Genomic DNA, 21,476 nt, shown 5'->3' on the forward strand with positions numbered 1-21,476 from the left:
CACCAGTGCCAAGTAAATTATTTTAATTGCTTCTACACCTAATTGGCACTATCTGGAAGTTCCCAGCAGCCAGGTGAGGTCACCATTCAGGCCATTGGCAGCTGAAATGGTGACCACCAAGCAACACCAGACATGGTGCTTACAGCTCTGCACTGTTCCCGTGGCCACTGACAGTCAGGAAAGGCTTGTAGCATAAAAAAAATATATCAGTCTTCTGAAAATATACAACTATTAATATTTTTTCCTGATTAAAACCCCAGTATCCAGCTCTAGGTAGACTGGTTCTCTCAAAGTGTGACAGGGTAAAAAAATAAAAAAGTGGTATTTAGTTTAGCTAGGAAACATGTGACAGATATAAGCTAAAGTTAATGCTAGGAAAGCTAAAATTTATCTCTACTAATCCCTCTCAATGGAAACAATAGGACAGAATTAAAAATGACAAAGTTAAGATGAGGGAGTACATTTGGGGGAGGTAGGAAAGGGAGACACAAGGAGGCACAAGAGGAAGGGCTGCTGCCACCTCACCTAGAGAACAATTTATTTCCATCAACTCCTTAAAGCATTGTAATGACTTTTTAATGTAGACAAGCATCACATTTTTTAATTTTAGTGGCTATTACCTGAGTATGCACAGAATAAACAAGTTCAGGCATTTACATTTCTGGGCTGATTTACACTTGAAGTCAGAAGTAGCAGTCATCTATACCAAAATATAATCAGCAAGTTCATTTCTTTAGCTTAGATCATTAAGGCATAAAAGTCCTCAGTACAGTTATATAAATGAAGATAAAGTTATTCTCAGAAAAGAAAGAAATATTTCCTAAACATGCTGTTCCTCTGGAGCAGAAAAGAAACTACTGCAGAAAGAATGATGCTGGGTGAGAGAGAGGATAGTAAAATAGCACCAAGAGTGAATTTCACAGCGTAGGGAGGAGTTGATTAATATTTTTGACAGTAACAGAATAAAAAGGGGCTGAGTTTAATCAAATAGCTGGTTTACAACCTGGTTTTTATTACATTCATATTATAACTTTGTAATTATGTATTAAAATGCAGCTCATATTAGACTGCAAATAGCTTTTAAGTAAATGCTTTGCTTTCTTTAGCAAGACAAATCTTCAACACCAATTGTAAATACCAAAGCTGTCTCTCACTCAAATGCTTTCAGGTTTGTTTTTCTTTCCTTCTGTTTCACTCAAAATATGCAAAAATGTGCCTACAACTAGCACATAAACCTGAAATATGTCATTTAAATCCCTTCATTAAAGGCTGAGCCCTAAAATGGGCTGAAGACAGTAGCTGGAGCAAAGGCAACTACTCCCTCAACCAGGACAGTGAGGATTTACTCCAAGGAGTAAAAAAACCCCAGAGCTTGGGGCGTCCAATCCAAGCCCTGATCCTTGCATTTCTTAAGGTGACACATTGCTGCTCTGTGATTTTCCATGAGGTTGGTAAGGTTTCTTTGAAAAACCAAAACCAAGTGGTGAGCTCACGTGCTGGGTACAGGGGAGTGCTCTCAAAACGCTCACAGCGTCACTTTTCATCTTCTAAGACATGAATTCATGTGATCTTTGAACAACTATTTATTTCACACCAAACCAGATATCTCCCTAAAGCCTACCAATACAGCCTGCAGGCATATTTCTTAAATAAAAGTACTGAATCCTTGTATACTTAAAATTTGCATAGCAAAGGGATGAATCAACTATCACAGAAGTAGTAACACTCTGCAGCAACTGCTTACCTCTTGCAGAAAAAAAAAAAAATTCCCTGTTTACAGGGTTTAGGTGGGACTCTACAAGTGCTTTTCTTCATGCTCCACAACTAAGGAATCATTTTCTCACAGAATTCTGACAATTGCTTTACAGGTTTCTCAATGCATCTGTTATGTTCACAGAATTTATATTTCGCAAGTGTAAACCTCTTTACTTGTAGATTTTATTTATTTCTGCCTAAAGGTTACTGGCATTATATATCCCATTTCAACTGAATTACATCAGCAAGGCAATTATTTTGCTGGAGTGTTCCAAATAACTTTTTGAACTAATTTTTGCTGCAAAAAGATGTAATTTTTGTTACAGAAATGATTCTGTTTTAACCAATCTAGCAAACTATGGGATTTCCAGCAGCATCTACATTAAATGATCAGTAAAATAAATATAAGGTGTTAGACAGGGCTGCATCTGACAGAACTAAATCACTTCACTGCCCTGTGTTTAAGTGTTCAGAAAATAAGTAGCTATACTTGAAAACAGAGAATTAAAATCAAGGAGTGAATTCTGTAGAGTTGTTCAAGCAGAGGAGTAACTTTATTTTACCTGAAGAACCATAAACAGGTAAATAGTGGAAGAAAGTCCAGCAGAAGAGATTCTGCTCACATGATCATTTGAGGAATATTTAAGGTTAAATTAACTCATTTTACATTAATGGATCACAATTAAAACTCTGCAAATCCACCTAGAGATTTACTGAGAAACTGTGATGGAGGCTACCAACACGATACACTATCTCCTGCGATCTAAAAAAATTCTTATCTGCTACAGAACTGAAGTTAAAATGCCAGTTGGCTTAAAATTTTCTAAGAAAAGGCTGTTTTCCAGAAAAGCACGTGGCTGAAATGGGGCTGCTGTTAACCAAAGGCTTCTAAAAAATACACCAGGTCTGCTTCTGCCAGCCTCCCTCGAGCTGCACCTACTCACATGAGAGCTCCCAGGACTGGGCTCACATGGAATAAGCTATATGTTATATTATATATTTTGATATATTATATAATAGCCATTGCATAATAAGAGTCTTTGCTACCTAGTTGATGTTTATAAACAAATATTACATACATATGTATATTTTATATCAAATATATATTCCAAATAAGTCCAAGTTTTATATTCATACTCCCTATGAAGCCATCAGCACTGTCCCACACCAGCACAATGGGTTCACCTAAACAGAGCTACAACAACTAATGGAATTATACCAAAATACTACCAGTTGTATTTATATTGGGGATAGTCTTACCACAATTTTTAGACACCTGCTCTACAGCTCAGGAATTAGCTGTATCCCCTCAGCCCAGCTACTGTGATTTGTCATTTTGATATTTCGCCTTGCCTGGTGAAAAACTCTTCCCACTCTTATCCTTCAGTGGAGATTTAAATTGGCTTAAATATGGTTCAGGTAATATATACTCACATTCTCTCTTTTTTCTTTTTTTTTTCCTAATAATTTATTTTAATTCACCAAAACCAACTGCAAGATCTTTAAGGTTTCTTCCAACCCAAAATCATTTTGTAATTCTGTGACAGAAAAATAATTGCTATTAATACTAATAATTATGTTATTTCCTTCCATTCCCAAGTGGAAATTTATGGTTCTTTTGCTAAGCAGAAGTCAAACCTGATAAGTCAAGTTTTCATATTAACATTTCATGTTAACATCTTCTACTTGAAAAAAAGAAAAAAAAAAAATTATGTCTTTATCCCGAAATTCAGCTAATAAAAGGTCACCCACCAGCTCACCATATCTCCATTCAGCATGGAATATTTGGGACAAGAAGGCTCAGACCTATTTTTTTTCCTATTTTTTACTAGTTTTGCTAGTATTTACAGGAATAGGCAATGAAACATTGAGACTTCTGAAATAACAAAATGGTAAAACATCAAGGACCCTGCATATACATGCTTTAAAATATACATGGTAAAAATTATACACTTAATTATGAGCATGGATACACACTATGTAGTTTTTAATGTATTACAAATTATTCATACAAAAAACTACTCCCATCCTGCATAAACTTGCTATTATCATTTATATTTCTTTTTATTTAAATCAAAGTTCTTACACCTGTGGTTTTAGGGAAGACAGCAGCAGCACCCACTGTACCAGAATGCTGGAGAAAGTCGATTCTACTCAAATATTTCCTTTTGATTGAAGTGCAAATCGCCTGAGCTGAATGTGTATGAATTAATTAGCAAAGCAGGTATCCCCAAGCTGTGAGCAACTTCACACTCCTCAGGCTACCCAACAGCAGATACTTCACCACTTTTAATGACCATCATCTCACAAGCAACCAAATCCTGTTTGGCCAACGAAATATGAAGATGTTTTCAGAGATGTTCTTAATGTTCATTATTAACACTGAAGTGGAAGTTAGCACTCAAAATATTTTGAAGAACTACCCTCACTTTTGTGCTGGAATCACCAGAGGTACGATTATGGCATGAAAATCCCTTTGGATTAAATGCCCTCATCAAAACATCTTTTTGGTACATTAAAAATTGAAAGGGCATAAACAACTCTGGCAGCTCAGAGCTCGAGCTGGTGATCTCTGCAATTCATAAACATCAACACTTGGGCAGGTTTGCAGGGGAATATAACGAACTAATTATTATCTTTTACTTAAGGGCACGTACAGTGAGCTGTGCAGGTACTGCCACTGCTTTTAGCCTAATGTATTGCCTCTTCAAGTCTTTCAATATAACAACTCGCTGCTGTTCTCTAAAGCATTTCTAGTGTTACCAAACTGCTTTATATTCAAAGAGAACACACTGAACCTTCTGAAAGATGATGCTTAGGAAGAAGCAGCAGTTACAAAACATATGTGAGTCGCAAATAATCATTTTATATTGTTCACTAAGAGACAAAACCATGGAATGGTTTGGGTTGGAAGGGACCTTTATCTCATCCAGTCCTGCCACAGGCAGGAACACCTTCCACTATCCCAGGTTGTTCCAAGCCCCGTCCAACTGAGCCTTGGACATTTCCAGGGATGGAACAGCCACAACTCCTCTGGGCAACCTGTGGGAGGAACTCCTTCCCAATATCCCATCTCACTCTGTCCTCCTCCAGTGTGACTCCATTCCCCCTTGGTCACTCCATGACCACATAAATAGTCTCTCTCCATTTTGTAGGCTTCCTTCATGTTCTGGAAGTTCACAATTATATCACCCTGTAGTTACTCTTTTCCAGGCTGAACAATCCTACTTCTCTTAGCCTTTCCTTGTAGGAGAGGTGCTCCATCCCTCAAATTGTGTTCACCTGTTACTTAGCACACAATTTTTTGACAAAAATAATGATGCTTTAAAAACAAGAAAAAAGTGCAAGTCAGCAACTTTTTACAGAAGCTACTTAACTTTACATAATTATTGAAATATATACCTCAATGACTGATTAGAAACAAAACCACCTTACAATTTATCCACCATGAGTTTATGCACTGATGGCACTAAAAAAGCAAGTATTTTGGGGCTGCAAAAAGAAGGTAAAGCATACTTATTCAAACTAGAAGATTCTTAAGGTCAACCATCCATGAGAAAGAGAAGTTTAGTGACTACCAAAATCCCAGTCTTGAAGTAACAGAGCAAAAATTACCCCATATCACAACTGGGGAGAGAACACCATCCACTGGCACCACCAGTGCAGCTCCTGGAGTAGCTCTGAATACTCCCCTTCAGGTTCTTTCACTCCAGTTTTAGACCAGCTGACATTAAGTTTTGAGGTGCATACAGTCATAAACATTGGAGAATCTCAGCCATTCCAAAAAGATACAAAGAATCCTGTTTGCAATCAGGTGGAAATGATAATGCCAGGCAATAGTTTGGGTTCTTACATTTCACTTCAATGCAAAGTATGGCCCAGCAAGCCTAATTCAGTATTTTCTACCCAGAACTGTAAACACCACTTTCATTTCTTCATGTAAGGGATTGGTATGATTGGTAAGGAGCAGTTTCACTATTACAAATAATGAGGCAGCAAATTATAGAAAATGAGAACTTCCTGAGCAAACCAACAGCCTCTTCAGACACTATTTGTAATGTTTTGTTATTAACTATTTCCTCACTAAATGGCTTTTTGTTTTTAATTTAGATTCACAGATATGCCAGACTTCTAAATAAAACATCAGTTCAAAGACTGAAGACATTTTACACATGGTTTACAGCTAATGAATTTCCAAAGTTGAAAGAAAACATTGCAAAGAAGTTAGTTAAAAACAGTAGTGAGATTCTGTAAATAGATTCAAGTCTTCAAAAGAAAATCAGTCACTGCATGCAGCTTTAAAGCAGGTCTTTCAAGTTAGGATTAAACTAAACTGTTATTTAGTGAAATGACACTATATAAAAACAGTATGAAAAGATGTAAGTATAAAAACAATAATAATCATTCCCAAATACCCTGGGTTTGGTACAAGTATCTCTACAGGTTCCAACAGCTCTGCTTCCAAGAGTGATTTTGGGGCTTGTTTTGTGTTTCCATGACTTGACTAGATGCACTTATTGAAAAATAAATAAAACAATCACTTCTTTGTGACGGGGAGCAGCATCAGGCAGATGAGTGGCTCACACCTAAATTATCAGCCGTCACATATATAAAGTTATGAACAAGGTTAATCCAGAACTTCTCAGAATGTATTGCAATAACACTTAATACATTACCTTTGATGCCAAAATTAGGGTTTTTTTTCCTATTGATTCCTTGATCACAGAATGGTTTGGGTAGGAATGAACTTTAAAGATCATCTTGGTCCAAATCTCCTACCATGGGATGGACACCCTCCACTACCCCAGGTTCCTCCAAGTTCCATCCAGCCTGGCTTTGGACACTTCCAAGGGCAGGCCCAGCTTCTCTGGGCACCCTCTGCCAGGGCCTCACCACCCTTACAGTGAAGAATTTCTTTCCTATATCCTATCTAACCCTGCCCTCTGCCTGTGTGAAGCCACTCCCTCTTCTTCTGTCACTCCAGGCCCTTGTCCAAAGTTTCCCTCCAGCTCTCTTGAAGCCCCATTAGGCACTGGAAGGTGGTTCTAAGGTCTCCCCAAAGTCTAAACCAAAATTTAATTCACAGACTGACAGTAACTGGTACACTGCTTACAGAGAGATGCACAGCTGGTTACAATCACTGCAGGAATTACTGAGACACTCCCCCATTCTGAGAATGTTTAGGTCTTCAGATTTCTTCCAAGGTATCAAAGACTTAATCATTGAAGGTTTGGGTTGGAAGGGACCATAAAGGTCATCTCATTCCAACCCCCTGCCATGGGACACCACCTTCCACTATCCCAGGTTGCTCAGAGCTCCAGCCAACCTGGCCTTGAACACTCCCAGGAACAGGGCAGCCACAGCCTCTCTGGGCAACAGTTTTGATAGCTTTTTGCAAATCACTTCAGATGGAGACATCATTTTGGCTGAAGCAGAGCTGAACACAGATCAGTAAGAGCAGGATGTATCATTAACACTCAGCAGTTAACAAGCCAGGTCCTTCCAAAGAAGCAAGGCAAAGCTGTAAGTGCAGGGAGCAGCAGCATCTGAGCAAGTTTTAGCTGGCAGAGATCTAAAAAACTCAGAAAAAAAGCTTTAGCAACTAAGATAAAGATTTTCAGGAATGAAACAATGCTGCTGCCACCTGCAAATCCCTGTCAGCGCATCCACAGGACCTGGACCAGCTCACTCTAGGTGTGTTTGCATATCTTTGAAACAACACACCTTCCCTTCCGTGTCTGCAGACCCATCCTTTGATCTGCTGCAACGTGAATATAAAACAGCAGCAATCCTTACAAAGGAATGATAATAGCTTGCTGCTTTGATACCTATGGCAACATGACTAAAAACAAGCAATTCAAAGAAACAACTAATTCAGTTTAAAGTTATGAAGTTATGAGCTTTATTTTTCCTGTGGTCTTTAACTTATCTGCAAAGCTCTTTCATCCAATTTTGTAAAGAAGTGTAAGCAGCCATTCTGAATTGATTATTACAACTTCAGGATGAGTGACACTTGACTAAAGAGTAAAAGAATGTCAATCTCCTTTGTCTTCATTTTCAAAGAAGGAACAGGAAAATATCCTTTTTCCTGCATGCTCTTCTATGCAAAAAAGGAACTTATAGACTGTGGTTTTGGCCCATGGGCTTGAACTCCATTCTCTTTCCACAATGAATAATACATAGAAATACTTAATCTGGAAAAATTCTTCAGCAATCTGGACAATACAGCTGAACAAAAAGTGCTATTTTACTAAAATAAAGTCATTCCTACCCAGAGAATGTCTGCAGGTTCAACTCACCTGTAATTTATAATTTCCCAATGCCCAGACATTACCAAAATATCAGTTCTTTACTGCAGAAATTCAATACATTCACGGATGCAGGCAGTCACTCCTTTTTTTTCCTTTTTCTTTCTAAAATTTATGTTTGAATCCCAGCAACTCATCTTGTGCCATAAAATGTTTATGGTTTCAACTTATATGGAGAATCCAGCAGCCTTTAGAGATCGAAGGGCCATTCTCACTGTCAAAACTGGAAGCTTCACAATGATAACTTAATTTTCATTACTGGAAGCTTCACAAATTATATAGAAATACACAACTCTTTCAGCTGCCAACAGCCTCACAGACTAAAAACATGCAACCCCCAACCAGTAAGATTTTTCTGACCACAGAACACACAATTAGGTTACATCAAATGGTTTTAGGGCTGTACAGTCACTTACACATTTTTAGGGCTATAATTGAATTGCCAAAAAACTATATGACAAAACGCAGATTGTCTGCATAAAAAGTTTTAAAAAAAACCAACCCACCTTTATCTACTTTCAGTACAGCAGATGAAAGCATATTTTAAGTCATTATTTCCTCTTTAGGCTTCCCCCTCTACATGCAGGGAGGGGTTTTAGTTTCCATTCTAACCTGAGATGAACCAGTCGGCCTAGAAAGCTCGTTCAGTGCTTCTAAACTACCACACTCAAAAAGCCAGGGTTTATTCCACAACTTTGATGCTACAGGTGAGCCAGGATCAAGAGCTCTGCACAGACTGCCTCAGTGAGAATACTGCTTCCTACAGATTCACACCCCTATTCTGCTACAAGGCCTCTAAGCCAGTAAAAGTTAAACATCTCTAAAGTGATGGGATGTATATAAATAAAAATACACATTTCTACATAAACTACATATATAGAAGACTTTGAGCCCATCCAAAGCAACATTTTTAAATTGTTTGTAAGTGTGCCTATAAGACATGCTTAGAATTGCTCTGCTCTAAGAATATATTTATGAAAACTTAAAAAAAGAAAAACAAAGAAACAAAAAAAAAAATAAAAGATACAAGTCAAAATTTGCATTGTATGATTGACTTCTGCAAGATGCATTCTGACTACATCAGGGTCCTACCAAGCACGTTGGCCCAGCTGAACTGGCAGGTTCCAGCTAGCACCCATGCAGCTGCTGTTTCCCAGTAAACATCTGAGTAACTACACCAGCTTTGTCTCATTAACAAAAAAACAAATGAAGACAGCAACACCAAATATGCTGAAACAGTGATTTAATGAGTTTCAAACTGGAAATCACCTAAAAAAATTATTAACTGTTTACCAGAATCCTGTGAAATTTCCAGTAGATAATATTCAAATTTAAGTTGTCAGGAAAAAAACCTATCAGCCTATGTAGAAACAGATCTGAGTACATACCATGTACCAATTCAAGGTCTGCACTTGTCTTTTCTTCTGCATGGGGAAAGTGAGAAAGGGTTCTAGTTTTAGCCTCTGAAGTACATTCACAGTAGTAACCACACGATTGAAGTGTCTGTGCTCCTTCCTCACCGCTGCTGTGTGAACTCAGGATATTATTGTGCTTTGCACTGAGACTTATTCCTCAGATTTTAAAGTGCTGTGTTTTCATAATTCAGAAAAAGCAAAGCTTCTAGCAGTAACCATCTGCAGAGCAGTAGAAAACAGCAGCGTATCAGAATGATTTGGATTGGAAAGGACCTTCAAGAATAGCTTGTTACAATCCCCTGCCACAAGCAGGGGATATTCCACTATCCCACACTGCCCCAAGCCCCATCCAACCTGGCCTTGGACACATCCAGGGGCAGCCACAGCTTCTCTGGACAACCTGTGCCAGGGCCTCCTCACCCTCAATGGGAAAAATTTCTTCTTTTCCTGGTGTTGAATTAAGCTTTAGCATTTGTAAGCCTCCAGTAAATTTGAAAAATTAGATAGGCTGACACCAACCCTCTGTTTTTACACTTAACAACAACCCTTGAGTGCCAAAGCCTGCATGTGGAGATCAGTAACATTTATGGAGCCACTTGACTTCACACTGAAGTGTGAAACGAGTCACAAGTGGACAGGTTGTGTTTATCTACCCAGGATACACCTGGAATAAAGAGACACTGGAATTTGGTCACCTCCAAGGACAGCACTGGTGGTGTCAATCTGATCTTCACTCACCCCAATAAACACCCATTTGTCCTCAGGCTTGTGATTGCTTAGCTTGTGCTCAGAGTATTTCAGTGCCTGTGCACTCCCCTGTGCTCCACACCAGATGAAACTGTGCATAACTAAAGTATTCTAGAAAAAATACCCAAGTAACCTTCAGCTGCATTTTCAAAGGAGAAGGTGAAAATTTCATGGAGTTGCAATGAGACTTGGGCACCTGAATGTTTGAATCATTTCTGACAATGGCGGTTCAAAGACTCAAAATTTTGAAAACCTTATCCTATATAATGCAAATCATAGATGGCCGCACATTAGGAGGACTAATTCAGAACATAAATTTTTAACAGTGTATGGTAAAAAAATTACTCTATATGTAATATTTGTGTGAACTGCATTTCTTCTTTTCTGTCATCACATCAAGTTCTCTTACATGGGAGACAGAGACACTTCCCACATAAAGCTGTTTGTCCCCAGCTCAGGACAGGGGTGTCCTACCTGTTCCTTAACACCGGCTGACACACATCAGAACACAGCACTCCTTTACATGGTAATATGCCTTTCATCTCTGCCCAGTTCATGAGACTACTTCTGAGCAAGAAGCAGCCTCAGAAGCATCACAGATCTGGCAAAATCCCCCAGTGAGAAAGCACTGTGGTGGTTATAAGCAGTTAGAGAAAGAAGGAAGGGTCTGGAGTTTGTTGCTTACTCCTGTACCTCAAACTTAATTAAATTCAAAACATGGTAGAAACGAGGACACAAACAAATAATTAAAACATTAATCATAAATTAATTCACAGCTTAAAAATATAGAGTCCTTGGCATGGATTTCATGTGAGTAGATGAAAGTCTGTTATTTCCTGTAACACCTACTCTTCTGGTAAATTTGGTACAGGTTACCTGATGAATTAAGAAGTTACTGGAAAAGAAAGGGGAGAAGAGAAGGAATGGCACTGACATAACCTATGTCACACCAGCTTCTTTCCTTAAACAGCCCAGGCTTAAAGCAGTTTTAGAGGCACAGAAATTATGCCAAAGCATCATTTTAACTTGAAGATACAACCAAATTTATTAATTCTCAGTGTGAGGGAAACTAATTTTCCCCAACAAAACTATGAAATACAATCTCATTTCACTGCTGACTATCATTAGTTTGAACATGTTGATTTTCTGGGGGTAGGCAGTGGGGTGGTAAATACATATACATCTGAATGGCCAAATATTTTGGGTCACCTCTTCCTATTTTGCTGTAGGTCCCAGCTGTCACTTAGGTCTGTCACTCTTTTACAGCCACATGAAGCCAGTCCACTTGCAAGTACAAGTGCAGCCTAAATGTTAACAGACATACTTCATTCATGATCTTAACATCTTCCCTCTCTGCTGCAACCACATGAATCCAGGCTGTGATTGAAAAGGAGAAAAAGAGAAATCAAGCATGTTGTTAATTGTGTCTTGAAAGAAAGATTCCTTTGATTCCCAAAACCTGTAACCTAGTCAGACTTACCATATATTGGAAGTACAATGTGAACCATGCCATCATTTCAGGGCAAGCAGAGTAAAAAATTATTAGTAGACATTAAATAACACCAAGAATTCCAAACCCATCAAGCCTCTCAAACAGGGAATTCTTTTCCCTTTTCATCTAACAAACACATCATATTTATCAGAAACATAATTACCTGCATTCAAAACTGGGAGCAGTAAAATACCAGGTGGTGCTGCTTCACAGGTCTTCACACCAAAGCAGCTTGGGAATCTTGGCTACAGATCTCAGTGGTGAGCAGTACTTCTTCCAATCCATCCTATCTGCTCCAGTCCAATGGACAGATTTCAAAGTGCAATTTTCCTGACTGCAGTAGCATTCTTCAACCTAAATAGAGCTGCGGGGAGAAAAGAGAAGACAATTTGAGGTCATCTGGTCAAACTTTCCAACTGTTTTAAGCTAAGAAGAGGCTAAACATTGTCCAGAGAGGTTGTGGTCTCCCCATTCCTGGAAGTGCTCAAGACCAGCCCCAGATGGGGCTTGGAGCAACCTGGGATAGTGAAAAGTGTCCCTACCCTTGGCAGGTGCTTGGAATTGGATGATCTTCAAGGTCTCTTCCAACCCAAACCAATCTGTGATTCTGTGAAGAAACTCCATCCAAATACTGCCCAATACTACACCACACCAATATTTATCCCAAATGCCTTCCTTAGTCTAATAATGTTTGTGAAGACAGACCACGTGTGAGATCAAGGCAAACAACAGCAGATCCCACAATCATGGGCCTCCAGAGAGTGACCAGACCAAACCCTCTGCCCAAAACAGAGCAGAAAGGTCCCCAGGACCACCTCCAGTTCTGAGCATCTCCACAGATGGAGCCTCTGAGGGCAACTTGTGCCAGTGTTTGGCCATTCACAGCAAAAAACTTCTCATTTTAACAGAATTTCCTCTATTTCAGTTTGTGCCCCTGAGCCCATTCATCTCAAGGCTGAACTGCCCCAGCTCTCTCTGCCTCCTCTCATGTCATCCCTGTATTCTCACAGCGGGGTCCCCCAGCCTGTTTTCTGTCACAACTACAGTTTTCCTGTATTTTGATGACTGAACTAGGTGACTAACTGCAGATCTAATTCTCCAGCATTCTTTGCTGAAGAATCATCTGAAAAATAAAGCAGCAAAAATGAAATCACCAGTGAAACTGCTGATTAAGTGGGCCATGAACACATTGGGGAACCATAAGGTGTAGGCCTTTCTCATCTCATTAGAAGTTACACTCCAACAGGACATTTTTAATCTTTTCTGTCTCAGCTACATACAACCTAAGTTTTTATATCAAAATACTGCATTCAAATGATTTAATGCTTCAAAAGAAATTAGTTAAATATAGCAATAAAGGCCAGACACAGAAGCCTATTAAAAAAAACCCAAAAAAAACAGCTTTGTCTCACAAATCCTTCTATCACAAAACCGTAGTAACCAGCATTTATTTTTATTTTTAGCTTTTAAGCTTTCACTGATGGAAGTCCAAGTTAACCTTTACTTTATTTTGTCCTGGGCTAAATCCACTGTGACATCCTTTTTGCCCTTTTAAATACAGAAATATCTTGGAAGGCTTCCAGTACTTTGAAATAAACACATTTACAAGATATGCAACAATTAACATGAGTGGCTCTAGAGGCTCCTGAGACAGCTCTGAAGTCCCTATGATGTGATGTCCAGATATGTTTATATAACTTTTTTTATTTAATAGTTAATTTCAGAAATCACTCCTTTACCATCTTTAGCAAAGTGGGTGTGAACTTTCTACTCCAAACAAAAAATGATATGGAAAAGGAGAAAAAATATGAAAAAAGCAAAATGGCATTAAAAAGGCAAAAAAATTACATTAAAACAGTACAAGTTTATGCTTAATGATGTCTAAAGAGCAAGCTGACTTTGAGGCACACTGGAAATGACCATTTCACCCTGTAGCTGGTTGTGTTGGAGCCAGGGGACAACTGCACGCAAAGATCAGAAGATTGTCATGTTTATGCACCTACAAGCTGACATCTGTCCACTTCTCAATCACAAGTCTCACTACATGTTTCTACTTATTTCTCAAAATTAAAAAAATTACTATGATTTTACTTCAGTTTTCACAGAAGAACTTGAGATTCTCAACAGCAGCAAATTTATGAGAGTTTCCAGTCCAAGCTCCAAAAGAAGTTAAGTAGATACAGGATGAAAGGATATTTTTCAAAACAAATACAAACTGGCAAAGTCTGAGGTCTTTTACAGTTGCATACTATAGGAACAAGTTAAAATAGCTCCTCAATCACCTGCAATTATCTTTAAAAGTTTCTGGAAGTCAGAAAAGCTCATAAAGCAGTGAAGAGCCAGCAGAGAGCTTGAACCCTAAGAAAGAAGTTCAGCAATTAAGTTATAAATTAGATTTTATTATTACTATTATTATCTTGTTTAATGCATAATTAAGTGAGAAATTATTCAAAAAAGTTTCATCCCACCTGAAAACAAGGGACGAACAATTCTAAGGATCCCTTCCAGATAAAATCAAATATTGTATTATTGCAACCATAGTAAGATCAACACAGTATGGAATGGGAACAAGCAGATGAAAAGATGCTTCTACATCAGTGAAGCAGCACAGAGGTCCCAGACTGTTTGTTCCATGCTGAACCTCAATGAGGAATAAAAATATTCAGAAGTTAACTCTGACTAAAGTCCAAATAACAGTCCCAATTCCCTGTACAGGCTCTTGGGCAAAGAGGCATTGCTCAGCCCAGGGTTTTAAAACACATGGATTTTAAAAAATTATCTGGGAAGGAGTCAAATGCTATTTTTCTTTAATAGCTACATACACACTGTGGCTCTTCAGCCAACTGGCAGAAACATTAAACCCCCAAACTTTTATCGCTTTTACAACATGTAGAAGTTATTTTTTTATATTTCATGACTTTAAGAAGTACAACTAAACAGAGCACTCCTGTAATTTTCTAATTATATTTTCTCAAGTTTTTAATGTCATAATTTAAATTATGAACTCTTTATTTCAAGCTGATTAATTAGAATATGTTCCATTTGGGAAACAAGAGTTCAATATCCCACTATCAATTAAACAAAATGCACTCCTTTAGCTTAAGATTAAAAACCAAAATGCAGCCAAAAAGTTTCTTCCTTGTATCTGTCAGATCACAAAGCATCCAGTACAGCAGGATAAGGTTGCCAGAAAACCCCAACGCTTTCAAAACTATTTTATTTAGTGAAGTGGCTGAGCTCCGAAGCTACACCAGAAATGACACCCGAGCTTTGGACAGTAAGCCTTTTTGCCAATGAATTTCTTGTAAAGTCAACAATTATAATTTATTCTGATCCTTTGTGTCATCATATTAGTAGTTATTTTTCTGCAATCCCAGAGCAGCAACAAATAATGCCATAGAAGAGGACTGATATAATTACAGGCTGAAAAAGATAGGCCAGCACCCTTACACTCAAAACTACCCTCTGTGGCTCCTTCATACCCCATATGTTGCTAATAAAACTGTTTGAATCATACCTAGGAGACAGTTTTACTGATATTGTATCAGGTCCCTGGGTTCTTTGTATGAGATACGATGTCACCAGCACTATAACTATGCAAATTCTGTGATACAGGATCCCACTGGACACAATATTACATACGTAATTCGCAGTATGAAACTGGGCATTAACAATAATTCTAGTGTTGTATAAATGAAACCACTATGTTTATTGAAAAGCTCACCACACAACAACAAAATCAAATTTAAAAAGCAATAAAGAGCAACTGACATGCTCATAGTAAAGATGGCAACATTGGTATTTTTCCCCAAACAATGTAAATTTTGCTTTGTGTCCATGTGACAATGCTTTACAGAAACTTTTGCCAGTGACACTAGGCAAATGCATCCCCAGCAAAAATATTAAAAAATGACTTTGAATAGGAACTTACAGAGTCCCACTTTTAGAAACAACCATGTGATGTTCAGCAAGAATCACTATTCACACACAAGTGGGATTCTCAGCTTCTGTTACTAATCATGGAGGAAATGATAAATGATAAAGACTAAGAACGGCAGCAATGGAAAAACAATAGCCTGGAGATACCAACACACATTGTGCTGAAGCACCTCAGGAGAATCATCTTGTGGTCAGAAGACACCTGTGCTCCAATCCTGCATCACATCTCTGAGTGACCTCATGATCCCAGCTGGCATCATGTGAAATACGGTCCCTCATCTTTTCCTGTGGCCAGTGATTTATGCACACCACATATACCTGCAAAAAGGCAAGTCAGAAACCTTAAGATCAGCATTGGAAGAGACAGAAAGGTGCAATGAGAAACCTGTCAGCACAGGGAGCTTGGTGCACATTCCTCTTATCCTTATTTCCAGAGAGCTCTTCCCTCCACTATTAATTTATTGGTTTGCTGCAGGTGAGAAGTGCTAGAGCTTGTAAGGAGTCTATTTTTGAAAGAAATCCAGAAAAAAGTAACACACTGGCATGATAAAGTGAGTCTGGTAAAGAGCTAGACTGAGGAGATAAAAGGATGCTATTTTGCCAAGGTACTGTGAGAATTAATAAATCAGATCATTTTATAAGGTAAATTGTACAGTAAATTTGTATTGTAAATTGTCTAATACATATGGGAAAAGCCACAGCTCAGTATTCCCTGCTAATATTTTCAATGGTTTCAAACATAGCTAGAAAACAAATGACACACAGCACAAGTAGCTAAGGAGTCTCACTCTGAGAAGCTCTAACTTTAAGTAACTGATGAAAAACAGAGTTGTAACCAGGCACTCAGAACAGAAGATAAAGAACTGATTGATTCCTGTCACTTGTGTGCTTCCACTACAGTGGCAGCTTAAGCAGTAACTTCTCAAGTTTTCCACCAGTCTCTCTGCAATACAAAAGCCATAACAGTTTTATTCTGCCTAAAAATCAATAAATAGCAGCTTAGGTGACATCTGACAAGGCAGAAAGCTCACACTTCTTCCCATCAGCGTTCTGCCCTCTGGTATTGCTGCTACATTTTATCATCATGCAGTTCAGAGAATTATATACCTATTTCCAAAGTTCAAAAAAAAAACAACCCCCTCCTTCCCAAATATGGCCCAAAGCTGTTATGAAGCAACTTATTTTTAGCAAAAGCACTTATGCAGATACTTAATTTTAATTAATAGTCTCACTGACTTCAACATTTGCACAGCAAGACAACTCCACGCTTCAATTAAAGCCTGCACAGAAATGCTGTGCTGATTCATGGCCAAAAGCATGACAGGAACATCATTATATAAAATGCTCATAAAATTTAAAGAAAAAAAATGTAACAGGATCCTCACCTTTAAACAGAACATTAGACACCCTCTAAAACTCACAGCTTGAGCAGAACTTGCAGGTTGCTGAATATGTGAATGTTAGGGGTAAGATATATTCAGTGAAATGATTTCAGAGCAGGCAAAAGAATTTTGGGGAAGTATCTTAAGTGGAGACTACAGCAGGCCGAGATCTCTAGTCTTCATGTCTGCCACAGCTGGATTTTCAAGACTGGAAGATTCTTTACCAGGCAAGTGGAACCAGCTGCACTTTTACTTCTGATTTTTTCCATTGTTCACACAGCACATAAGTGGATTTCTATCAATAACCAAGTAATTATATACAGGCCAATTCAATCAGAGATTAATACTGGGCATCTTCAGCAGACATTCACTTCCAGAGAAGAGTCACTCCTAGTTACAATTCTGCCTATCAAAACATACCTATAATAAATCTAATTTTGAAATAATATGATACCTAAGAAACATAAGCTTTATTTTCACTGTTTATGTAGTATCATAAACTAAGCTTTACTTTTTAGGCATAACCCTTAAAGAGAGTTGGCAACAATTTTTTGTAAAAAAATTCTGGTTCTATCTATAAGCAAAACTATGGCACTGATGGTCTGTGACTCACAACTACCAACTAAGATCTTTAGAAGTGTAAAAAAACCAGAAGAGCAGAACAAAACAGCCTAGGTGACAGAACTCAAGTAATAAACAGATAGAAACAAGTAGAAAATGAACACCTGAGCATTTTCTTACAGGAGCAATTTCTTCCCAGGACATCCACTTCTCTCCAGCTCAGCACTAGCCTTGCCAGCCTGCCCACACATGAGCTAAAATAAAGCCCAGCCAGACCTGCCTTGGCTCTGCAGAGCAGCAGCTTGTGCATTTCCCCAACCGTTTCACACCTAATTTACAGAGTACATTTATCCATGCCTGTATTGCAGAGATCTAACCTGGGGAGTGACTAGAATCAGAATCATTTAATTGATTAACACTTAAGTGAGATGCAGAAAGCAAACAGAACACACTGGAAGACTTTCTGAAAATGCATTATTTTTATTCCAACTCCATTAAGCAGTCCAGCACTTTTGAAGGATTAATGAAAGAACTATCAAGAAATAATACAGAAGAGGAATGCTGAGTCTCAGGGAACATGCCAACACATGATGAAGTGCAGACACCTCTCTGGTAGTAATGAGTCAAGCCAGGATGTTCAGAGAACTACAGGGACATGTGAATTTGTCCAGTTGATCAGTTACACAATTTATTTGATTTTTATGAAAGAACATTTTGATAATTCCTCCCTGGATCACAGACTGTAGCACTCATCAACTTAAAACAGTCATTCTCACAAAACCCACAACACATTTTTTCACACAGAAAAGTCTACTAAACATCCAGAGCTGAAAACATTCACCTTCAAATTAATACCAAAAAGCAGGCAATGAGTGTATGTATACACGTAAGGATTATTTCCATAAACCTTGTGAAGCAGGACACAATGTTTCATTTACAGCTGCTATTTTTTTTCAGCAGGAACTGTAGACAAGCCCAGGAAAAGTAGGAGTAAATAAGTTTCTAAACAAATACTTACAGAGATTCTTTTTAACAGGACCAGACAAAACATTCCTTAAAGTTGCATTTCCAAGCCCAAGCTGACCTCAGGCACCACAATGACTATGGATGAGAACCTACATGGATACTGACCTTAATAATACTACAGGGGCAAATTTTGCATAGGGGAGAGTTGCTCTTGAACAAATGTTTTCCAATGTATTAGGCATAGAGAAGCTTTTTTTCTGCATCAAGAACCACATGTCACATTCCTTAAAATGTTTCTTTTCTCGAGCAAATACACTGTGGACAACCAATAGAGGATGCCCCTCGGTGTTCCTCTTTGAGGTTCCCATCTGTAGTTTGCATGAACAATGAAAATATATGGATTTCTTTTCCCCCTCAAAAATTACAGTCCCATGCAAAAAAAAATATCCTAAGTGATTAAAGAGGCCATCAACACTAAGAAGTTCTGATGGAGTTTTTTTCTGATGTTAAATCAAGTGCCACAGAGCCCGCACTAATGCAAAAACAGGGAGAGCTGAGGATGACAAGCAGCAGGAATGGCTGTGTAAGATGCATGAGAATCCAGGAACAAATCTGGTGACAGGTCTAATTTAACACAAAAGGAAATAAACACTAATTCCACACTTATCAGGCCTTCCTAGGTCTAGTTATGCATATAGAATATAAAAAGGAAATATTTAACTGTGCATCCCAACATCAGTCTCAGTTGAGAAACTTCACTTGTGACCCTGAAACATCTGCAGCCCCTCTCAACAGGAACAACTTTAAGGTCATAATTCCAGGCAGAATCACTGTCCAGCCAGGCACAGAATGATGAAGGATTGTTCACCTGTACCTTACCATAGTCCAGACATTTTCTCCACATACTCTTGGACCTTTTTACCCACTTAGGAGTAAACAGGCAAAGGGAAGAGAGCTGGTCTACAAAAATAGTAATGGTCTACATCTCAAAACCCTAACTGTAAATCATCTCCCTGATCATAATGAAATGAACCAAAAGTTTAATAAGATTCGACACATTTAATTCTTTATACTCCATAGATTAAAGAACAATTAAGAGGCTGGAAGCTGAAAAGTGGCTTAAGCTAAAGTTACACAATTTTGTGGACAAAATTTATTTGGCCACCGGAAAGAATTTACATATTTAATATAGGATATTTTAAATAGGTTTTTATTGGTCTAAAAAGGGCATCTTAAATAGATTATTATTGAAGTAAAATGCTTGCTTTATACCTGAGTAATGAGATCACCAAATGTAAAAAAGCCCACATGCAGAATGTGCAGGCTCTTGACCATTTCTCTCTGCCTCAAACTCCAAGTGGCAGAGCTTTAGACCACCATATTCAATTAAATCAAATTCAGACTATCATTTTCTAATACTTTCTTACAGTTAAATCCAACATTGGCCAGTGCTTACCAGGTTACAATGCTAAGCAATTCAAGTGATAATCAGAGTGATGAATGTGCAATCTAATGCCCGTTTGCCTTGATTTATATGAACCATCACACATAAGCCTCATGCATCCATTTTAAGTCACAGGGAAGGATCATATTTTTCCTGATCTGAATCACTGTTTGGTCTGCACTTAGGCACTTCATTTTTATATTTTTTCATTAACCAGAATCAGTCTTTGCACATAGTGGAAGATGCCTGGGGCTGCACAGTCCTCTGCAATCTCAGCAACTGGCCCTCTCATTCCCTGTGATAGTTACGCTGAAGAAAATAAGATCAACCAAATTTCCAAATGCCCTTCCAACTGTGGGAGAAACAGATCAGCCTGTTCTGAAGTAAAGGTCCCAAAAAGGTCAGCCTTTCATATGAAATACAGATCATTAACACTGGATATACAACTACTTTGATGCTTGCTTTTTGTTTGCATAACTGAGATTTGATTTTACCTATTTCAGGATGTTCTATACATTATATATATGGTCTTTACGGTCTCTTCCAAATCTTTCTATGATTCTAAAAATGCCCTAAATTAGTACTTCCATGTACTACTCCTTGGCTGGAAATAAAGCTCAATAATGTAGGGAAATTATGATTTTTATTTACAACACCATAGTTTTGTGGCTTTTGTACACTCTTTTGTGTACTAGAGAGGCTGAATGAAATCACACCTGCTTTCATGCAAATTCTCACATTATGTGAGTTAGATGCATACACAACACAGAACAACTGACTGCTCATTCCTAAATGTGTCCAAATTCCAATTAGAATAAAATCATACAATTCTCAAGTATCTGAAAAGATAACTACATTAAATGATGAGAATTCCAATGTCAAAGACCCACTTTGAGAAGTGCTTTAGCCTGATTTGCACACACCTTTTTTCAGAGACTAACTGTAGAAACTGCACCCTAACAATTATAACTTGTGACCTTTAAACATAAATTATAATTTCTTAGGCTCATTCTTTCATATTCTATCCCATATTCTTCCAAATAAAAGCTGCCCAAAAATACTTTTCATGAAAAACTAAATGTTCCCAGTGACAACTCTGATCAAGTCATTCTTTGCAGATGAACACTGAAAGATGCAACAACAGCAAGAACCACTAGTTATTCTTATAACTTCAAGACTAAACCCTAAATATAGTATGTTTTCAAATTCTCTTTCCTAAAATTCAAGTAATATGTTCATCGCTTTAACTGAAAGCTAGCAAAGTACAACTTGTATTGTGCTGCAGGCCATAAACGGAATGTTCTTTATTTGAGTCATGGTTGGATGAGGATGAAAAGTAGTTTTTGAAAATTTACAACAGTTTTGACACTACTGTGTGTTTATCATTACAAGTTATCCCTCTCTATTTATCAGACTGACTCTAGACCTTTCACTACCTTCAAAAGGACAATTTTTATCAATTCTTCA

General features: G+C 38.0%; 1 protein-coding gene across 16 annotated transcripts in view; it reads right to left on the bottom strand.

Annotated features, from left to right (window-relative positions):
• GTDC1 (glycosyltransferase like domain containing 1) overlaps positions 1-21,476 on the bottom strand; it is a 184,545-nt gene that overhangs the window by 150,226 nt on the left and 12,843 nt on the right. For 12 of the 16 annotated variants that reach the window (XR_001522767.3, XR_001522765.3, XR_001522766.3 and 9 more), the window contains one exon: positions 11,881-12,081. The gene's annotated coding sequence lies outside the window, so the exon portion shown is untranslated. Of the gene's footprint in view, positions 1-11,434; positions 11,603-11,880; positions 12,082-13,999; positions 14,076-15,811; positions 15,975-21,476 lie in introns of all 16 variants that reach the window. The other 4 variants (XM_015634566.3, XM_015634570.3, XM_015634564.3 and 1 more) reach the window with 3 other exon arrangements.

Source organism: Parus major, chromosome 7, assembly GCF_001522545.3.
Source record: "Parus major isolate Abel chromosome 7, Parus_major1.1, whole genome shotgun sequence".
In the NCBI taxonomy this organism is placed as follows: domain Eukaryota; kingdom Metazoa; phylum Chordata; class Aves; order Passeriformes; family Paridae; genus Parus; species Parus major.